Source organism: Chiloscyllium punctatum, chromosome 12, assembly GCF_047496795.1.
Source record: "Chiloscyllium punctatum isolate Juve2018m chromosome 12, sChiPun1.3, whole genome shotgun sequence".
Lineage (NCBI taxonomy): Eukaryota > Metazoa > Chordata > Chondrichthyes > Orectolobiformes > Hemiscylliidae > Chiloscyllium > Chiloscyllium punctatum.
In genome coordinates, this window is record NC_092750.1 from 86,894,416 (window position 1) to 86,902,961 (window position 8,546).

Sequence of the window (8,546 nt, forward strand, 5' to 3'; positions counted from 1 at the left end):
TATTGCAGTCCTGCCGTCCTGAGTGGGAACATTATGAAAGGAGCCTGTGGAGCTGTGGTAGTATCTCTATTACTAGACCCGAGGGAAGGTTTCAACTCACACCTCCAACAGAAATATACCAAGAGCTATCTGAATGTTGATTAGAGAGTACCTAAGCACAGACTGAATTGCTATTCAATACAACATTAGATCTGCTTTTATCTATTATATCAATCATCACAAAATCTGATGCTTATTTGTGTCAGGTTACCAAGAAATATGTGTTGGAAAATTCGCTTCAGCCACTTTGCTTTTACAAAACACTTTCATCTGTCCCTGTTTTCTCTAACTGAAAGAAATATGAAGAGGATTTTCACTTTTACGAAAAAAGGGGACATGTTTCCCATATAAATTAATGCTTCTTCGACTAACGCCTTTTCAGATTATGTAAGGTTTCATAATAACGCTTTACTTTCGGATAGTGGGGATACTTGTATCTAATTCTGTCGCTTATAAGTTCCTGGAGAGTATTTGAAAATGTTGCAGAATTCAAGATTACGATGTCTAAGTAATTAGATTGATTTTTTTTTGTTGCAAAAGGGCAAGTCCAAACAATTGAAACTCATTAAACATTATTTCAAATTTATAGCACAAGAGAACAAAATTGATACCTTCTTCAGTAAACTAACAAACTCTACCACCTATTACTTGTCAGTCAGCTCATTGCCTACTTTAGAACATAGAACAATACAGCACAGAACAGGCCCTTCGGCCCACGATGTTGTGCCGAACTTCTATCCTAGATTAAGCACCCATCCATGTACCTATCCAAATGCCGCTTAAAGGTCGCCAATGAATCTGACTCTACCACTCCCTCGGGCAGCGCATTCCATGCCCCCACCACTCTCTGGGTAAAGAACCCACCCCTGACATCTCCCCTATACCTTCCACCCTTCACCTTAAATTTATGTCCCCTTGTAACACTCTGTTGTACCCGGGGAAAAAGTTTCTGACTGTCTACTCTAACTATTCCGCTGATCATCTTATAAACCTCTATCAAGTCACCCCTCATCCTTCGCCGTTCCAACGAGAAAAGGCCGAGAACTCTCAACCTATCCTCGTACGACCTACTCTCCATTCCAGGCAACATCCTGGTAAATCTTCTCTGCACCCTCTCCAACGCTTCCACATCTTTCCTAAAGTGAGGCGACCAGAACTGCACACAGTACTCCAAATGTGGCCTAACCAAAGTCCTGTACAGCTGCAACATCACCTCACGACTCTTGAATTCAATCCCTCTGCTAATGAACGATAGTACTCCATAGGCCTTCTTACAAACTCTATCCACCTGAGTGGCAACCTTCAAAGATCTATGTACATAGACCCCAAGATCCCTCTGTTCCTCCACCTGACCAAGAACCCTACCATTAACCCTGTATTCCGCATTCTTATTTGTTCTTCCAAAATGGACAACCTCACACTTGGCAGGGTTGAACTCCATCTGCCACTCCTCAGCCCAGCTCTGCATCCTATCTAAGTCCCTCTGCAGCTGACAACAGCCCTCCTCACTGTCCACAACTCCACCTATCTTTGTATCATCTGCAAATTTACTGACCCACCCTTCGACTCCCTCCTCTAAGTCATTAATAAAAATTACAAACAGCAGAGGACCCAGAACTGATCCCTGCGGAACTCCACTTGTAACTGGACTCCATGCTGAATATTTACCATCTACCACCACTCTCTGACTTCTACCGGTTAGCCAGTTTTCTATCCAATTGGCCAAATTTCCCTCTATCCCATGCCTCCTGACTTTCCGCATAAGCCTACCATGGGGAACCTTATCAAATGCCTTACTAAAATCCATGTACACTACATCCACTGCTCTACCCTCATCCACATGCTTGGTCACCTCCTCGAAGAATTCAATAAGACTTGTAAGGCAAGACCTACCCTTCACAAATCCGTGCTGGCTGTCCCTAATCAAGCAGTGTCTTTCCAGATACTCGTAAATCCTATCCCTCAGTACCCTTTCCATTACTTTGCCTGCTACAGAAGTAAGACTAACTGGCCTGTAATTCCTGGGGTTATCCCTATTCCCTTTTTTGAACAGGGGCACAACATTCGCTACTCTCCAGTCCCCTGGTACCACCCCAGTTGCCAGTGAAGACGAGAAGATCATTGCCAACGGGACTGCAATTTCCTCTCTTGCTTCCCACATAATCCTAGGATATATCTCGTCAGGCCCGGGGGACTTGTCTATCCTCAAGTTGTTCAAAATGTCCAACACATCTTCCTTCCTAACAGGTATCTCTTCTAGCTTATCAGTCCGTTTCACACTCTCCTCTTCAACAATACGGTCCCTCTCGTTCGTAAATACTGAAGAGAAGTACTTGTTCAAGACCTCTCCTATCTCTTCCGACTCAATACACAGTCTCCCACCACTGTCCTTGATCGGACCTACCCTCGTTCTCGTCATTCTCAGGTTTCTCACATATGCATAGAATGCCTTGGGGTTATCCTTGATCCTATCTGCCAGGGATTTTTCATGCCCTCTCTTAGCTCTCCTAATCCCTTTCTTCAGGTCCCTTCTGGCTATCCTGTATCCCTCCACTGCTCTGTCTGAACCTTGTTTCCTCAACCTTATGTAAGCCTCCTTCTTCCTCTTTACTAGACATTCAACCTCCCTCGTCAACCAAGGCTCCCTCACACGACCATTTCTTTCCTGCCTGATCGGTACATACATATCAAGGACACGTCGTATCTGCTCCTTGAAAAAGTCCCACATTTCCACCACATCCTTCCCTAACAGCCTATGCTCCCAACGTATGCTCCTCAAATCCTGTCTTACAGCATCGTAATTTCCCTTCCCCCAATTGTAAAATCTACCTTGTTGTGCGCACCTATCTCTCTCCATAACCAAGGTGAAAGTCACAGAATTGTGGTCGCCATCACCAAAATGTTCACCCACCAACAAGCCCACCACTTGTCCCGGTTCGTTACCGAGTACCAAATCCAATATGGCCTCCCCTCTGGTTGGACAATCTACATACTGCGTTAGAAAAGCTTCCTGGACACACTGCACAAACACCGCCCCATCCAATCTACTTGATCGAAAGAGCTTCCAATCAATATTTGGGAAGTTGAAGTCGCCCATGACTACTTTGTAACTAAATGTTGTGATTCATCTAAATATTACTCTGTCCTTTGATCAAAGTGAATTTGTAATTGTTCAGTTTATGAATTGTCAGATACTTGTTTTTATTTTTCCATTCACCTGTTCATTTTGACCGTAAGATTGAAAAGCTTTGAAAATATTGGAGTTCGTTCATTTAAAAATAAGGTTTGCACATCTCTCACATATCTCATTTCTTGTATTATGATTCAAGAATGTTTTCTGGTGTAGTTCAAGTAAATTCCAAACATTTGTTCACTTCAAATAAGGTCTTTAACACCCAGTTATCAATCTGTTGTTAATGTTTCAGCTGTTACATTGACATTGATTAGGTAATCATTCAGAGAGATCAACTGACAATTATAAACTATTTGCGGGATTATTGAATTGAAAGAAAGATACAGACGTGCAAACATTTTTTGGAAGGAATTGCTTTTTCATTCAAATGTGTAGGCTTTTCAAGAATTCTATATCGCCTTCCATTGGTTTTCTTGTCGAGAAATCAAATTTATAATTCATGTGAATTCTAATGTGTTCGTATTTTGAAATTTGCATCAGATTTAAGAAGAAAAAGAGGAAGAATTAAATGAAAACTTCAGTGAATAGAAAGCACAGTAAATTAAATTGACAGAGGCAACTTTTAGTATTATCTCTGAATATTCAGTCAAATATTTCTAATGTCAAAAGAGAGTGGTGCTGGAAAAGCACAGCAGGTCAGGCAGCATTCGAGGAGAAGCAGAATCGACGTTTTGGGAATGAGCCCTTCATCAGGAATCTTTTCTGATGATGGCCTAATGCCCGACAGGTTGATACACCTGCTCTTTGGATGTGCCTGCCCTTTTCCAATGCTACAGCTTTCCTCACTTTCTCCAACTATGTTTAATGAACACGAACTGAAAATGTTCGCATCAGCAATTGAACAAGACCAAATTAACACTTTTTTTTGCAATATTTATAGTGAAAACCCTGTTTGAGAACATGCAACAAATCTCATCAAATAACATCTCTTGCCGTTAGAACCCTTGGCCATTCATAACAAAAAAACCCCATGCTTTGAACAACCAGTATGGTGTATAACTACTGAACTGAAATACCAGAGGGACAACGATTGCATTTATTGGAGGGAATGATAACCAGATCCTTTATGTGATAATGGTGATTGATCTCAGAAACAATAAAATTTTACTGTGATTATTCCACTGAACAGTACTTAGATGGTCATGAAGAGCTTTGTGCGGCTTTATGTGCAGTGTTTTGTGTGAACATTGATTTCAGTAACATTGAGATATTTTACAAGATTGACAATTGACAGTTAAAGATAAGTTTTAAATGCAACATTCAAAAAAATTGTCAGTTTTATTTAGCAAAACACAATTCTAATTTATGGAATCCCTACTGTGTGGAAACAGACCATTTGGCCCAACAGGTCTACACTGACGTTCCAAAGAATAATCCACTCAGCACCATTCTGCTCTCAGATTACTGGACATTTACCCCTGACTAATGCACATAACCTACACATCCCTGAACAGAACGTGCAGCTTAGCATGGCCAATTTACCTCACCTGCATATCTTTGGATTGTGGGAGAAAACCAGAACATGCAAACTCCAGGCAAACATGTGGCCGAGGATGGAATCAAACCCAAGTGCATAACACTGTAAGACACGAGTGCTAACCACTGATCCTCTGTTCTCAATGCCCAACCCCATGCAAGAAGTGAGATAAGTGAGAGACGTGCAAAGTCAAATTTCAAATGAACACTCTCTGATGTTGCCAAAGCATATCAATCTTACATTCAATATGAATAGGTGAATCGAAAACAAAAAATAGAAATACCTGACAAATCATGAATGAACAATAATTAGAAAATTAATATGACCAAAGGGCACAACAATATTCATGTCAATTGCATTGTTTAATTACAAATTTGGGAATTAGCTAACTAATGAATAACAGGAAGTGACATTTGTTTACTTCACTGATGAAAAAATTGACTTGCTTTTCATCTTTGTAACACTGCAGAATAACGATTTATGTGCCTGAAATGTTTGAATTAAGCTCTTTCCAATAAAAAAAATCAGTAAAATCACATTGACTTCTTCATCTTTAAGACTGCAACAATATCAAATACTTTCCAGGAATTTAGAACTAGCAGAATTAGTTAATTTGGTTTCTTGGGAACTCGAAGAGAATAAACAGCAGATTCTGTGAATTAGTCACTCAATGTGATTATTCAGCTGAAGACAACATCCCATCTTTGCAAAAATGCTCAACTTCGAAAAATTCAAAATGCATTGTCATTGTTTAATGAAACAATAGAGAAATGTTAATTCTTTTTCATTTGATTTAACAAAACGCAGGAATTTTACATGATTTTGTATCATGAAAAATACTTAAATCTTATGATGATTAGAAATACAGTAAATGTTCGCATAAAAGTGAAATATATTTAAATGAATTCAATTATGTTTCCGCGGGTAAAATAAGAATTAATATTAACAATGATTGAGAGATTGCACACTATATTAGTTATTCATGTAAAGAGCTGTAATTCCACATTCACAGCACATACTGGATTGAATAATTATTAGGTATGAGCAACAACTGAATTATAAAATTCGATCAATGAATTTAGAAATAATGAGAAATCTCATTTTGCTATGTGACTGAGGAATATGTGCAAACAAACAGGAATTATTGCAGTGAAAGGTAATTGCAGGTCTGTGAATTTAAAGTCTGTGATTATGGAGATCATTCAAATAAGCAAACATTAGACATTCACAATTAATGTTGGATGGGAAGTCTTTGTATCCATTGTGGGAAACTTGACCTGAAACTAAAGTTTCATATTGCAGTGTTGGTACTTAGAAAGAATTGGTTAAATTAAAATGTGAATCTCACTTTACTTGTTCAAAAGACTTTCTTAAATAATTGCACAATTATTATCATGAGAATGACTTGATAATGTTGCTATATGAGCAATTAAAATGATTCAATATTTCAAAAATACTTTGCTGTTATGTTGATTGGATAGTTATTAAAATTGGTAAATTGTGGAATAAAATATAGTAACTCCCTTTATGAATTGAAGAAAAAATGAGCCATTCAGCGATTATAGATTTTTTTTTCTTTCTTTACTAAAGAATGAAGGTAACACAAGAAATATGAATTTCTATCAAATGGTTTCATCAAAGAGAAATGTTATTTTAATTTAGATGATTAATATTATGGTCAGAGTTCAGACATTTGTGTCAGAAATTGGAAGAAAGTTAATAGATAATGAAAGTGAGCATGAAAGTGAACAAATGATACATTTGGTACATAAAGGAATTATAATAATTGTTCATTATTGTACAGTGATGAATAATGTTGGAATAGCAAAGACAAGAAGAATTAACATGTTCAAAACAGTTCTTTTCTTACAATTAAATGAAACCAATAATCATTTTGCAAAGCACGTGATTTGGAAAAAAAAAACAGTCATTTACTGTGTTATATAAACTGAAAACTACTTCCATTTTGCAAAAATGGAGACTTTCCCAAATTCAAAACTTAGGTTTGCTGAATTATACAACAAAAACAGTTGTAATTTGAAATATATCTTGCACACAAATATAAAATAAGTATTCTTAAAGATTTTTAGAATCACAAAACATTTGTTGTTTGCATGATTGTATTACAGTCAATATCCGTGATAAAGTAGAAGCATTGTTTTAAGCAACATAAATCATCTTTAACTACTGAACTGAAATAGAAGATATCAGTTCCACTTGTTGCATGGAATAGTAAACAAATGCTTACTGTTGTCATTGGTTTCAGGAGCAATAAGGTACTTACTCAGGTTATTCTACTGAACAATAATCAGATGGTGATGGAAGTCTTTGTGTTGCTTTATGTGTATTATTTAGTATGAACATTGGGTTCGCTAAAATTGAGATATTTGCATGAATTAGGAATGGAGTGATAATTGGGTGCGAATGATCTGATTTAAAATCACACAGTTTTTGATATTTACGAGGATTGCTTCGTGAAACGTTCTTAAAACCATCATGCAATCAATGGGATAAGTGAGAGATATGCAAATTGAACTTTCAAATGAACACACCCTGATATTTTCACACCATTTCAACGTCACATTCAATATAAATAGATGACTGGAAAGCTAAAAACACATCTCACGCAATTCATAAACTGACCAATAACCAAAAACTGATAAATAATAGCAAGTGACGTTTGTTTATTTTACTGAGAAGTAATTGATCTTTTCTCATATTTATAGCACTGGAGCATAAAATTCTGTGTTGTTTTAACTAAGATCTACAGAACAAGAGAAAATTAATGACGATCATGACTTTGCACATTTCAGCTTTATGACTGCAACATTCTCAAATATTTTCTGAGGACTATTGATTGAGTGGAATTAGATATATATTTTGCTATGAGTGACTAGAAGAAAGTATATAGCAGATACTGTGACTATTCGAATGGATGATGATACCTCCAAATAATCTACTGATATTGTGATTGAATATACAGTAAGTGTCAGAATCAAAGTAAATTATAATCAAATCAATTCAAAAATGTTTCCAAGTTTAAAATAAATGCAATATTCACAATGATTGAGAGATTGTACATTGCAATGACCTTGTAGTATTTATTGTACAGAAGCATAATTCCACATTTGTAGCCCTTACTAGATTGCACAATTATTAGATATAAGATATATTAGCAACAAAGGGAATTTTAAAAATATATATTCGTGAATTTGAGAATAATGAGATATCCCATCTTGATATTAGACTGAGTAATATGTAGAAATGAAGAGTAATATCGCAGGGAAAAGGAATTGGAGCTCTCTGAATTTCAAAGGCTGAGATAATCGTTATATTTCACCTGAGCAAAAATCTGACATTTACAAAGAATTTTGCAAGGGATATTATTGGTCGTTTGGTATGTGCATGGGCCTGAACAAATAGGTATTAATATAGTAGCATTGACAACAAGAAATAATGAATGGAATTTTTTTTAAAAAAACCGCATTTTTACCAAGTCTATGTTAAATTGCTGTGCAATTATTGTAATTGATAATTGCTTTTAGAATCCTGACAGATAAATTGACTTAATATTTTGAAAACACTTTGCTCTGATGTTGATTGGATATTCATTAAGATTAAGGAACTGAAAATTAAAGCATTAAACTTAGCTGGATGATGTGAAAAAAATCATTCAGCAGCAATTGAAAAAAAAGATTTTGTTTAAAAATGCAGGCAATGCAAGATTTATATGCTTCCAATAGTTTTCTTGAAGAGTCATGTCAATTTTGTTGATGTAATTTTTACCACAATAAATGTTCCGATATTTATTTCAGAATTAGGAGGAAAAGAATTAGG